Source organism: Crinia signifera, chromosome 4 (genome assembly GCF_055691185.1).
Source record: "Crinia signifera chromosome 4, ASM5569118v1, whole genome shotgun sequence".
In the NCBI taxonomy this organism is placed as follows: Eukaryota; Metazoa; Chordata; class Amphibia; order Anura; family Myobatrachidae; genus Crinia; species Crinia signifera.
The window spans coordinates 209,522,060-209,537,156 of record NC_139220.1 but is presented as its reverse complement, the minus strand read 5'-3'; positions in this window follow the sequence as shown (position 1 = coordinate 209,537,156).

Genomic DNA, 15,097 nt, shown 5'->3' with positions numbered 1-15,097 from the left:
ATTTACACAAAGAGAACTAGAAGGAGCGCTCTCAGATACACCTTCTGGGAAGAGCCCGGGCCCAGACGGATTCCCCGTGAGCTACTATAAGGCTTATAGTGCATCTCTTCTCCCCCTCTTCCTGAAGGCCTGCAATGTAGTCTCAGACACCGTAGGCTTCTCCCCCCAATCACTTGAGGCTCACATCACAATAATCCCTAAAGAAGGGAAAGACCCCACCCAATGTGCCAGCTATAGGCCTATATCCCTCCTTAATAATGATGTTAAACTATATGCCAAATTATTGTCCAACCGACTGGGGTCTCTCCTCCCTGACTTGATACACGATGACCAGGTTGGTTTCGTTAGGGGACGGGAAGCCAAAGACAATACTTCCAAACTCATAGACCTGATACATCATATCAAAGGAGGTAAACAACATGCATTTTTCCTGTCCACGGATGCGGAGAAGGCCTTCGATAGGGTAGACTGGCGGTTTATGGAGGGCCTTCTCCGAAGTTTGGGACTGGGATCTCATTGTCTACACCGTATACTTGCCCTGTACCGCTGCCCCTCAGCAAGGGTTCGGATCAATGGAGCACTCTCCCCTCCCTTTATAATAAGCAACGGCACACGCCAAGGCTGTCCCCTCTCACCGACTATCTTTGTCCTATGTATGGAGGCCCTAGCACGGGCGATCCGGGCCAATAGAGACATAAAGGGAGTTCAGGTGGGAGATCGCGAATATAAACTGGCTTTATTCGCCGATGACCTCCTCGCCACGCTCACTGAGCCCGTAACTACCCTTCCGGCGCTTATGAAGGAATTTCAAAGATTCAGCCAGCTGTCCAATTTTAAGATAAATTACACCAAATCGGTTGCCCTTAACATATCCACTCCTGCCGACAGTGTGGAGGGTCTCAGGGGTTCCTACCAATTTCTGTGGCACCCCTCCCATATTAAATATCTAGGGGTCCTACTATCCCCCAACATTAATAATCTCTTCAAAATTAACTTTCTCCCCCTTATGACTAACCTGAAAGCTGACCTCCAGAGATGGTCGCTTCTGAGACTCTCCTGGTTTGGTAGGATTAACACAGTAAAAATGAACATCCTTCCCAAAGTGTTATACCTCTTACAGACCCTACCAATTTCTATCCCCACCTCCTACTTCACATCTCTGCAAAGTCTAATAGGGAAATTTATCTGGGGAGCCAGTAAAGCCCGCCTCTCTCAAGCGACTCTAGCCAACAGCAGAACTAAGGGAGGACTACAACTCCCTCTGTTTATAAATTACTACTATGCGGTACACGGAGCAAGAATAGTGGAAATGTCTAGAACCCCCCCTACTAAACAGTGGACCCACATCTTAAATTATGCGACTGCGGTGCCGTCACATATCCTTCCCTGGACCACTACCATGCCCCGACCCCCACACCCCACGTTAAGCCCCACTTTGAAGTGCTGGCAAAAGCTCAAACATCACACTCTATTTAGTCCTGGGCTCTCCCTTCCCACACCTCTTTTTGGTAACCCAGACTTCCCTACTGGCCTTGCCTCCCCTTCCCTGACTACCTGGTCCGCAGCTGGAATCTCCCGTATATCACACCTATTTTCCAACTCTGGCCTACGTTCTTTCACTGACCTACAACAGCAGTATTTCTTACCTACAAATTCATTCTGGGCATATCTACAATTTCGACATCACATCCAAACTTCCAATACCACATCGCTCAGAGGGACCCCAACCAGATTCGAACAAATATGCCTAGATGACACCCCACCTAAACACCTCATATCTATACTCTACCAGATGTGCTCAGAAGCCCTGTTGCCTGCACTACCCCCCTTCGTTAAGGCATGGCAAACTGATTTAACAACCACTATACCGGATGACCAGTGGCCTACTATATTCAAATATACATTTGCCAGTTCATCCTCGATTCAAATTCTCGAGACCCAATACAAAATCCTAGCAAGGTGGTACAGATGCCCGGTGCAGGTACACCGAATGTTCCCTACTATCCCTGATACATGCTGGCGATGCCAACGCTCCCAGGGCTCCCCATTGCACATCTGGTGGCAGTGCCCTGAGCTGACTGATTTTTGGACGACAATTAGGAGACTATCCATGCTGATTACAGATATTCCCTTACCACACACTCCAGAATTCTGGCTGCTCAACTACATGGAGATCCCTATTTCAATGTTCAAAAAGTCCCTCCTCCGGCACTTAATGAATGCCGCAAGAGCAACGATACCCTGTTTCTGGAGAACCCAAACAAGGCCCCCAATCTCTCACTGGTTCCTTAGAATAGACCGATACATGCTCATGGAAGACCTTACCTCCTCCTCTTCCGCCAAACTGCCCTCTAATACATTCACCACTACCTGGTTCCCCTGGCTGAACTTTAAAGAAAGCCACGAATATAGATCATACGCAGGTACTCCCTCTCTGACTCCTGCTCCACTACCTTGATATGACATTGGTTGGACCCTTCCTATCCCCTTCCTCCCCTCCTCCCCTCACCTCTTCCTCTTTACATTCTTCTATCACTACCTTTTTATTTTCATGTCTATTGCTAATACATTAAAATGTGTTATTTTCCACAGTTTATAATGTCAATGCATACGTTTACCAACAATTGAAATACGGACTATATGTTATCTTGACTTGATACTTGGCGCACTTCTTGAAGTCCTATTGAAAATGTCTATATCACAATGTATGCCTGTTATCTTATCATAATAAACACTGATTGTGAAAAAAAAAAAAAAAAATCCAATGGTAAAGTGCCAAGTGCAAAATGGAAAGGTGCATGAATGTAGTTACCAGATGGTATGTGAACCGTAAGGAATACAGTTCAAAGTGGGCATGCGTGTAATCTCCAGGTCGCCCGGGCACAACCAGGGTCAGAACGCTGCTGTATGCTCCACGCTCCTGCACCAAAGTCCACTGCTCTCGCCCGCCTACACGTTTCAGATCCTTTGTACTTGATTTATGTGTGTAAAAATTAAACGGTATGCACTATGAGAATCATATGGGGATGCAGCTTAAATCCCGGCGGTCGGGATCCCGGCGTTCAGAATCCCGACGCCGGAATCCCGAACGCCGAAATCCCGACTTTTTCTCCCCCCGTGGGTGTCCACGACACCCTCGGAGGGAGAATAAATTAGCGTGCCGAGCGTAGCGAGGCACCGGGCCCGCTGCGTGGCAAGCGCAGCGAGCACGCAAGGGGGGGGGGCGATCCACGTCCCCCCTTGTCGGGATTTCGGCGTTCGGGATTCCGGCGTCGGGATTTTAATGTCGAATACTTTTCCCATCGATGGAGGAGAACCAGATGGTTTCCCTCCATCGATGGCACAGCAAAATGTTTGTTTGTGTTTTTTGCCCGGACACAGAGCATAGCCCCGCCCCTGTGTTTTGATTGGCCCACAGGCACTGTGTACTCTGTTTTGCTTGATGTCCTGAAGACGAGCCAGCAGCTCAAAACGCTGTCGACACATTCAAATTCACCTTGATTTAAATTCATTATGGAGTCCCGGAGTGACGCTGATTTTTGAATATTTATCAATTAAAAGTGGCATCCCCACCTGCAACAGAATATGCTGCGCTATATAAGAAACTGTAAATGTAAATATATATATATATATTGCAAAGCAGAATCTCCAATATGCGCTAATACAATAAAATAAATGGTCGCTGTAGACACTTAGTTCCCCACTAGTAGGAACTAACTTTACACAAACACACCAACAATAGTGTCTTCAGCGCCCTTACACTGTGTGATGTCATACACAATAAGAAATGGATAAAACCAATAAATGAAATTAAGAACAGAGAACACTTGTAGCTTCTTGTTTCTTGTGGAATAATTTTCTTTTTATTTTCACAGAGCTTTAAAACAGAAGCTCTGTGAAAATAAAAAGAAAATTATTCCACAAGAAACAAGAAGCTACAAGTGTTCTCTGTTCTTAATTTCATTTATTGGTTTTATCCATTTCTTATTGTGTATGACATCACACAGTGTAAGGGCGCTGAAGACACTATTGTTGGTGTATATATATATATATATATATATATATATATATATATATATAACAGGTAGCTGGTCAGGCACTCCCAATGCAGAGACTGTAGGGTCCGGTGCCTTCACAAATTAAATCAATATGAGAGGAGAAGGTGCGGCACTCGGTAACGATGGAATAAAAATTCAATGAGCCATGGTGGTGGACAACGTTTCAGTTGTATTAAACAACTTTTTTCAAGTCTTACATAAGTGCAAACAGTGTAAAAACATACCTTTTATAGAGAACATGCATAACCATGTGAACAGTGCTGGACGTCGCCGGGCAGGACACAGCGTCAATCCGGGAGCCGCCACTAATGATGAAGTCATGGCGCATGTCACCATGGAAACTGGCAAAAGACAGAACATAGAGTAGATGTCAAAGACAAAATCACGCTAGAACAGAAAGCAGCATGCTGGCGAAAACGACCATACTAAGAGAACAATACATCTTATAATGAATATGTAAACATATACACAGATAAACAGATTGCATAAGGCGCCAGTCTAATAATGACAATAACAACACTAGGAAGAAAACGGGGTTAGCGAAAGCAGGCATATGAAATCATTTCATTGAGTCCTTTGGGTGATAAAACATCCAATTTGTGGATCCATTTGGCTTCACACTGTACTAGCTTTACGGAGCGGTTTCCCCCTCTAAAGGACCATGGGATAGTATCAATAATGCGATATCGCAGTGATGTTAAAGGGTGTTTTGCAGTGGCAAAGTGGCGAGCCACTGGTTGCTCACTGGTACCTGAATTTAATGCTTTAAGGATGGCAGAACGGTGAGCTGCCATCCGTTCTTTAAATTTACATTCGGTTTTCCCGATATAGGACAAGCCGCATGGGCATAAAATTTGGTATACCACAAAGGTGGTATCGCAATTAACATGATGTTTTATCAGGATGCTTTTCCCTGTGTGGGGATGGGGAAAAGATTTGCCTGCCAACATGAATTGGCAGGTAACGCAACCACAGCGGGTGCATCCCAGCGGGGCTGAACTCAAAAATGATTCTGTCACTTGAGTGTGTTTGATCTTTGAAAGATCAGTTTTATCTGTTTATCTGTGTATATGTTTACATATTCACTATAAGATGTATTGTTCTCTTAGTATGGTCATTTTCGCCAGCATGCTGCTTTCCGTTGTAGCGTGATTTTGTCTTTGACATCTACTCTATGTTCTGTCTTTTGCCAGTTTCCATGGTGACAGGGTACACAGAATTGACGTCTATGTCGCGGCTGCGCCATGACTTCATCATTAGTGGTGGCTCCCGGATTGACACTGTGTCCTGCCCGGCGACGTCCAGCACTGTTCACATGGTTATGCATGTTCTCTATAAAAGGTATGTTTTTACACTGTTTTTGCACTTATGTAAGACTTGAAAAAAGTTGTTTAATACAACTGAAACGTTGTCCACCACCATGGCTCATTGAATTTTTATTCCATCGTTACCGAGTGCCGCACCTTCTCCTCTCAAAGGTGAAAAATTTATTCAGATCATAATTGCAGCCGACGTTTCGATCCTCAACAGGGATCTTTGTCAAGACATATACACATCAATCTCCAAGGACTGGAAATACCAGGCAGTGTCAGTGGTGTTTCCAGTCCTTGGAGATTGATGTGTATATGTCTTAACAAAGATCCCTGTTGAGGATCGAAACGTCGGCTGCAATTATGATCTGAATAAATTTTTCAACTTTGGCTTTATTGCCTGTGGTGAGTGCCTGCTTCAACCTTCTCTTCTATGTTTGGGATTTGGACTCCTCTAGAGTGGAGCACCACCGTGTTGTCCTCAAAGTAAATTGAGTGCGGTTCTCAAGTTCTACTATATATATATAGAGAGGATGGCGAACCACCGGTCGGCCATAAGGGCCGCCATCAAGAAGGGCACAAGTGACCAACCGGTGGCTCGCCACTTCGCCAGTGCTAACCATCCACTGGCGACTTTGAGATATATCATCATAGACCACATCCCACCGCTAACTAGAGGAGGGGATCGGGGTAGAAAACTAATGCAGTTGGAGACACGGTGGATCTACAGATTAGATACCCTGACACCTAAGGGTCTAAATGAACAATTAGGACTACATAGTTTCCTGTAAAATCTATCCAACACACTGCGGCTAAATAATTATTAGAATTTAGAACTGTGCCTAAACTGTTTGCTTGCCATGGCCGGTCCCCTTAAACCAAACAAAAAATAAAAATAAAAAATAATAGGGAGACATCCCGACATGAGACATAGAGACCGGTTTTTTACCATGTTGTAAACATCTACACAGTAGCCGAGTTCAATAGTCTGGCTAGAGCAGCATTGATATGTTACACAGAAAATGAATTAACACTCAGTATAAGCATCACGAGTATTGTTTCTTCAATGCACTTTATTAGATTATGAGTTTACTGAAATGTTTTTCTCACTGTTTATCACTTGATTGTAGTTATTATGATTTACACGCATCACTGATCTTGGAACGACAGCGGGCATATGATCTTTTTCTAGCATCTTTTTTAGCACTTCTTTGCAAGCTTTAAATGTAATTTTCGAACTTTTTTTTCTGACACCCTTCAACTTAACTTTATTAACATGATTGTTCACAGAGGACGCGTTACCTAGACAACACGCCTCCCTGACAGTGACGTCATCCAGATGCGCCAACAATGGGCATTTACACATGGCGGCTGTCGTTGCACAGAACACTGATAGAACTCTACATATAGAGGTGAGTGTACACGGTTTATGTATGTAAGCTGTTTTGAAAAAGCCACAATAAAGTGGCTGAAACGTCAACCTTTAATCGGGCTACGCATTGTCTTATTTGATCTATGACCTCAGTGCCGCGCATCCAACAGACTATATTCAGTGGTGTCATCTGGACACCTCACAGCGAGGGCACGGGGCACGCTACAGCCAGCAAGGAGCTGAGTGCCGGTATCTATTTGTTTCATTATATATATATATATATATATATATATATATATATATATATATATATGTATTACAAAATGGAGTTGTTCAGTGCTCCTCAGCCACACTCTGGGGCGCAGCCTGTCATCTGATGGTGTACTGGTGTCTGCTGCTATGCTGTACAGTTCCCTCCGAAATGGCCATGAACGGCGCCATGACGTTTCTGGTCAGCTGACCCCCCACAGACCAATCCAGAACCACTTCCCAGTCATGTGAGCATCATCTTCTATTAGCTCCTAACCAGTGGTATAAATCCCTGGAGCCATCACTGTCTACTCGCCAGTGCTTTGTTGTCTATGACCCACTGTGAGGTCCTGTTCCCTCCAGTTAGACTTCTAAACAAAGTGTAGTTTCCATTCCAAGCACTCCATGTCTGCCTGAAGGACTGCTACCACTGCTCCACTGCAGCATTTCCAGCATCACCGGTAAAGCCTACCCCAGTGATCCGGAGAGACTGTCTCTGCTTACCTCTGCAGCATTTCCAGCTTCACCAGCAAAGCCTATCCCAGTGATCCTGAAGAGCTGTCTTTGCTGGTAAAGCTGGAAATGCCGCATAAGTAAGCAAAGTCTATCCCAGTGATCCTTAATGGCTGTCTCTGCTCCACCTCTGCAGCATTTCCAGACTCGCAAGCAGTGGTGTAGCTAGGTGCCACGGTGCCCGGTGCAAGGGCGTGTTTCACGCCCCCTCCCTATTTGTAGTAGGTGGGGCTCTTGCGCATTATCCCTCTAGCACTCACTTTATATTTTGATTGTAACTTCCTTTACTGAGCTGCTCAGTGCAGTGCACAATACAACATTATATATTATATATAGAGACAGGATTATATGCAACAAAAAAATCTTGAAATATGCATGCAAATATGCATGAACAATGCTTAAAATATGCATGAAAAGTGTTAAAATATGCTACATTAAATAATTAAAAAAAAGTAATTTTTAACTTATTTATTTAAAAATCAGCATACAATTAGTTGCAAAGAAACCTCAAAAATAGGCCCACAGCTGCAGATGTCTAGGGCTGTACACAGGATTTTTTTCTTCCTGGCTGCTACAGCATACTGCATCATCCAAAGCTCTTCAACTACACGGACCCTCATCTCCAGCTCCGATGGATCCAATGTCAGCATACCTGTAGCATGTGAGGGCAGCGCAGTGGAAGGCTTCCTCCCTGCGCCGCATACTCACTGTGACACAGCATTTCCTCCGCGCCATGTGATGTCACAACCCTTCTGCCCGCCTCCTCTGCTGCAGAAGTCTGTCTCTTGGTGTAAAGTCCCAGGCCAGGGGCAGGCAAAGGTTCAGGAGCTCCGTAATGGCATCCGCCCTGACTGACTTTTATCAACATGGATTGGCAGCCTAGAGCAGTGTCAGACATCGCGTACATCCAAGGTTCCCCACACTGCGCACATATTGCCCCAGCCTGCACACTCTACCACTACCTGGTCTGCAGCAACAGGGCAAAGCAGTGCTGTGACTCGCAGGTGGGAGGAGGGTGGGGCCTAAAATATGCACCATCACTAGATTTTAGGTAAAATATACAATAACCAGTGAGAATGGGCAAAATATGCAAATGCATATGCAAATATGCAAATGCATATAATCCTGTCTCTAATTATATATATACATACATACATATACGTATGTGTGTGTGTATATATATATATATATACATATATACATACGTATGTATGTATATATATATATATATATATACATATATATATATATATATATACACTGTATGCGTATACACATACCTAGAAATCATATCCAAATTGACAGGAGACAGTTCTCCCTCATTGCGGTGCAGCTTGGTTTCCTGTGCTGTCATTTCGGGGGGGGGGAGGGTGGAAGGGGTGGGAAGGGGAGTCCGAAGGGAGGTGGAGGTAATTGCTGGGACCCGGTCATGGTGTCCGCGGACAGCAGCGGTGACGCTGGGCACAGCAGGGAGCGAGGGAGCAGACGAGCAGGGCGGGGGGAGGTGATTGCCGGAGTGACACCACTATGAGCTATGCACTCTGACGCCGGGCACAGCAGGGAGCGAGGGAGCGGGCGAGCAGGGCACGGGAGGGGGGGATTTGATTACCGGAGTGACGCCACTATGCACTCTCTGAACTCTGACGCCAGGCACAGCATAGAGCGGGCGAGCAGGAGGGGGGGTGTGATTGCCAGAGTGACACCACAGGGAGCGGGCGAGTAGGGCGGGGGGAGCCGGTGGCAGGGTGCATGGCTCCGGCGCCAGGTGATCATTATGCGCCTGGAGCTTGAGCTCCACCGGCTCCACCCTAGCTACGCCTCTGCTCGCAAGTAAAGTGAACCCATGCTACAGTATCTTGAAGGACTGCTCCTTCAATATCTTTGCAGTATTGTTCAATTTGCTGGTACTGTCCATCCCAACATTCCAGATAACCTGCTACTGCAATATCCCTGCAACATTACCCAATTCATTGGTGGTTGTATGCAACTTAATTGCAGGTTGAGTATCCCCTATCCGAAATGCTCGGGACCACATTACCTGTCCCCTGATGGTGTCCGGTGGTCCCTCGGCGTCCACGCAGTCCCCGGGCGTCCACAGCAGGCCTTTGGCATCTTCTCCGGGTCTCCAGCGGTCCCAGGAATGCATTGCACGAGTGTGCGCGTGCACCGGCGCACCGGTGACGACGCGCAATGCATTCCTGGGACCGCTGGAGACCCTGTAGAAGATGCCGGAGGCCTGCTGTGGACGCCCGGGGACTTGGTAAGTATGAAAAGAGGGTTGGGGGGGGGGTTAAAAAAAATTCGAATGATTCCAAATTCGGATAAGGGATGTACGGATACAGGATACTCATAGTTACATAGTTACATAGTAGGTAAGGCTGAAAAAAGACTTGCGTCCATCTAGTTCAACCTGGTATAGATATCCATTGCTGATTTGGTAGGTTCTGGTATTTTACAGACAAATTATATTTCTTATTTGTACCCATGGATGTTTTTCTCCAGTAAATGTTTGTCCAACTTTGCCTTGAACGCATTTAATGAGCCAGCCGTTACCACCTCTCTGGGAAGAGAGTTCCAGAGTTTGACTGTTCTGACCGTAAAGAAATTCTTTCTACTAGCTGAATGAAATCTTTTTTCTTCTAATCTATACTCATGCCCTCGCGTCCTAGATTCCTTTCTAGTAGAAAATAGGGTGTGTGACAATTCCTTATATTGGCCCTTGATATACTTGTACATGTTGAGCATGTCCCCCCTTAAACGTCTCTTTTCTAATGTAAATAGTCCCAAATTGCTTAATAGTCCCAATTACTCAACCTGCACATAGTTTGTTAAACTAGTGCAATAGCACCAATTTTTTATTAGCACTTAACAAGCGCTAGTTCTGTCCATCCTAGTAATTCAGAAATCCGAATCGCTGCTGACAGTCTCCTCTCCAGGCTTCTCCTGAAGAGGAGACTTTGAAAGTATGCAAGTATGCAGTGTGTGTGTGTGTATGTGTGTGTTTTTTTTTTTATTATTATTATTATTATTATTATTATATCATATTTTAATGTGTTTTTTTTCTCTCTCTCTTTAGATGGAGGACAATTCATTTCAAAATACCAGATTAATTATACAGGATGCAAAGAAGATAAATTACATTGCAAAAATTTACATTTATCATATAGTAATATTTCCAAAATGTAAGGTATTTTCTCAAAATTCTGTGTATAATATAAGAAAATTTAACAATTATATAGAATAGCCTTATTTGGCTTTAAAAGGCATTTTTTATATTTTTTTCTGGAGTACAGAAAGGACAAAAAAAAAAAAAAACATTAGAATTTCAATACAAACAATGCACAATATGAGCAAATATATAAACATAAGAAATGTACAGATGCAATGATATCCGTGACTCATCATAGATCACACTTGTATTCAGGGAGATTATAGGGAGATTCTAGGTGGTAGCAGAATGTGCGGCGCAAAGACACCAAGGGGCGTGTCATGCTCCACCAAAAGGGCATGTCTAGCCCCACCTATTGTCACTCATGGGGGGTTGGGATTCCAATACCAGTGTTGTGGCTGCCAGTTGGGATTCCAAAACCAGGTTTTTGACTGCAGGCATGCCAATTGCTGGCATTGTAACCACATCAACACACAGCCCTCTCCCCCATATTAGATCCAGTACACATTACATATTACATTTCATTATACACAGCCCCCTCCCCATATTACACCAAGTACATTATACACAGACCCATCCATATTATTCAAATAGCATTATACGCAGCACCCTCCCCAATATTACACACCATACATTATACACAGCCCCCTCCCTCATATTACACAAGTACATTATACACAGCCCCCCTCCCTCCCCCTATATGGCTGTGCATTATACCCAGCCACCTCCTCCCATATGGCTGGGCATTATACACAGCCCCCCTCCTCCCCCCATATGGCTGCGCATTATACACAGCCACCTCCTCCCATATGGCTGGGCATTATAAACAGCCCCCTTCCTCCCCCATATGGCTGCACATTATGCACAGCCCTCCCCCTCCCCCCCATATTGCTGCGGATTATACACAGCCCCCTCATCCCGCCCCACATGGCTGCGCATTATACACAGCCCCCCTCCACCCCACCCCCAGCCCCCCCAATATGGCTGTGCATTATACAAAGAACTCCCACAAAATTACACCCACTACACACTCACTATTTAGTGTTTTTTTATAGCCACCCAGGCAGTGTGGTGGGGAAGGCATCATAAAGCTTTCAGAGGAGCTGTAGCAGGCAGAGTCGGTGGGCGGGCCAGCCTCAGGGAAGCCCTAACTGCGGAGAGCTGAGCAGCTGCACCACCCAATCTTCCCCTGATGATGCTCCTGAGCAAGCCTCAGCTCACACTGCCTCCCTGACAATGCACAGAGCAGGTAAGCCACTTCCTACACACAACCCCACTGTGGCCGGCGATGATGTCTCCCACACCTGACCTTCTTCTATGCTGTATTTCGGCGGGGGATCCCTGGAAACCGGGAGGACTGCCAAGGTATGCGAGTTAGCGGAAGGCTGATGTAAAAATCGGTAGCCTCCTGCTGAATGCGGGAGGGTAGGCAAGTCTGTCATAGATTGACTCTAGGTTGACAGTAATAAGGTCGACCACTATTGGTCAACAGTCAAAAGGTCGACAGGGTTCAAAGGTTATGTGGGAGGGGGCATAAAAGGACTCATGGTAGTGAGGGGAGGCGGGTTTTTTTTTTGCAATTTTTTTCCGCAAAATATGCAGTTTTCGGGCATTTCCCGAAAATCGCATATTTTATAGGGTGCGATTTGCGGCAAAAATCTGATTTTTTTAAAGGTGCGATTTTTAGTTAGACTAAAAATCGCATCCAGATGTTTTCCCATTAAAAAGGATAGAACTCGCATATTTAATGGATTGCGATTTTTAGTAAAGGTTACTAAAAATCGCAAAAAAAAAATAGACCAGGTTCTGCCTGGCGATTTTATCAGAAACATGCACAGATCATTGAGATCTGTGCATGGTTCTGTTGTAAAAAAAATAGTTAAAACAAAAAAAGGAAAAAAAACGGCGTGCGGTTCCCCCCTCCTAAGCATAACCAGCCCTGGGCTCAAAAAGCCGGTGCTGGTATCATAAAACCAGAGGGACAAACAAATAGGGGTTCCCTTGATTTAATGAAACCAGCAACAGGCTCAAGGTCCAGCGCTGGTTCCCAAAATACGGGGGACAAAATGACTAGGGGTCCCCCATATTTTAAGAACCAGCAACAGACCCAACCAGCCAGGGCTGGTCCGGGGTCCTGGGCTCCAGGGCTGATGTCTCCGGGGTCCAGGATCCGAAGTAATCCAAAAGGGGTACCTAAGGAAGGAAATCCTAGATGAAACATCTCTGCGCTTCTCCAGTCCGTGAGCGGGTACCAGCCGGGAGCAGCGCGTCTGCCGGAGAAGATGCCGGGGTCGTCGCCGGGGACCAGGTGAGTAGGATTTCCTTCCTTAGGTACCCCTTTTGGATTACTTCGGATCCTGGACCCCGGAGACATCAGCCCTGGAGCCCAGGACCCCGGACCAGCCCCAGGACCAGGACCAATGCCCCAGAACCGGACTCTTCAGCCCTGGAGCCTCGGACCCCGGATCCAGGGACTGACCTACGGGCTCAAGGTAGGTAAGTATCAGTATGTGTGTGTTATGTATGTATTAAACTTTTATTTTTCAGGGTGTCAGTGTGTTTTATTTAACTATTTTTTGTACTGTAGAACTACAAGTGCCAGCTGGCCCTTTAATGCCCGCATGCTGGGACTTGTGGTTCTCCAAGTCCCAGCATGCGGGGTAGGCTTGCTGGGACTCATAGTTCTACAGTAGAAGACAATAGTTTTAATTCCTTTTTTTTACACTTTTCATCAGCCCGATGCCCACCGCCCAGGGGCATCGGGGACAGACCCGGACTTTCAGCATGGGCTGGTAAGTCCTGGAGGGGGGGGGACCCCTTCATTGGGGGGGTCCCTACTTCCCCAGGACCCCTGCCCATGCTGACCAGCCACGGGGATAATGCTTTGGCCGCGGGACCTTATATAATAAGTGTCCCCTGGCTGTGGCATTACCCTGCAGGCTGGTTGGGTATGTTGCTGGTTCTTAAAATACGGGGGACCCCTAGTCATTTTGTCCCCCGTATTTTGGGAACCAGCGCTGGACCTTGAGCCTGGTGCTGGTTTCATTAAATCAAGGGAACCCCTATTTGTTTGTCCCTCTGATTTTATGATACCAGCACCGGCTTTTTGAGCCCGGGGCTGGTTATGCTTAGGAGGGGGACCGCACGCCGTTTTTTTTCTTTTTTCAACACAGCGCACTGTACTGAAAATGTGACGATTTTCATGACTGAAAATTCAGGACTTACAAATCGCCCGAAATCGCACTTTTTTGCCGCAAATTCGCATCTCATTACATTTGCGAATTCGCAGCAAAAAACGCGATTTACACCCATAGAGGGACAAAGTGCTGGCATTGCGGCGGTCGGGATTCCGGAGTCGGTATTTCGACCGCCGGGATTCCAACCGCTGGCATATTGACCACATCCCGGACACGCAGCCTAGTTTTTATAAAGCACATTTTATAGTGATTTTTTTAAAGTTAAGATGTTATGTAAAGTTTTAAATAAGTGAAAACTTTGGTTACTTTTCCTTCATTATTATAATTTATTTTTAATCTTTCATTTAGATGGCATAAAAAGATGCGAACTGCAAAAGGATCCCAAAAAATTTCTATATATGAAATTTAAGAGAATTTCAGATCAACAAAATGAGCCTACAAGTGGAGAGGTAATATGCAATTTATCCAAGTGTCAATGTTTTCATAAAATTAACCTTTAAATAAGAAAGTGGATAAGAGAGTAAAAGACAAAGTAGTGGAGTTGTACAAAGGTGGATTACGAACGGTGAGTGAAATACAAAAGAATACCAATGTATTTGAAGCATACCAATGCATTTGAAAAACAAGAGCTATCTATGATGATCCCGTTTAACTGACTAGGAGAAGATTTTTCCAACCTGGAAAGCTAATTTTTATTGCAGACCAAGTTTAAGCACAGATGAAGAACCAGAATTTTTTTTTGTTTGTTTTGTTATCAATCTGAATGTCACTTACAGAACAGCACATTATGCGTTGCCACTTTTTTTACTCTGTCCAAATAAATGTGTGCTATTTAGCAGTGGACATTTGGGGCCTTATTCTGCTTGGTACGGTGGGACCGTATACGGGCGGATCGGGTTCTTTTTTCATCTGCGCATGCGTAGCTTTGGCTATGCGCATGTGCGGCGACCTCACACCGCTCACGGACGGGTCTCTCTGTGCGAAAAAACCTGTCCGCAAGAGTACAGTCATTGTGGGCTGCATGGGGGCGTTTTTAGGGGAGCGGCCGGAATAATGAGGAAAATTGAGCGTAAACATGGGTGTGCACCAAAAATGTACGATCGGCGAACGCACCGTGCATTTTGGGCCAAAAACAGGCGGACGCCAAAGATAGCTCCAGACCACCCCTAGAGATACCGTATGAGAGCGGACGCCTGGCTCTGCTAATTAACGCTGATTACTACACCTGA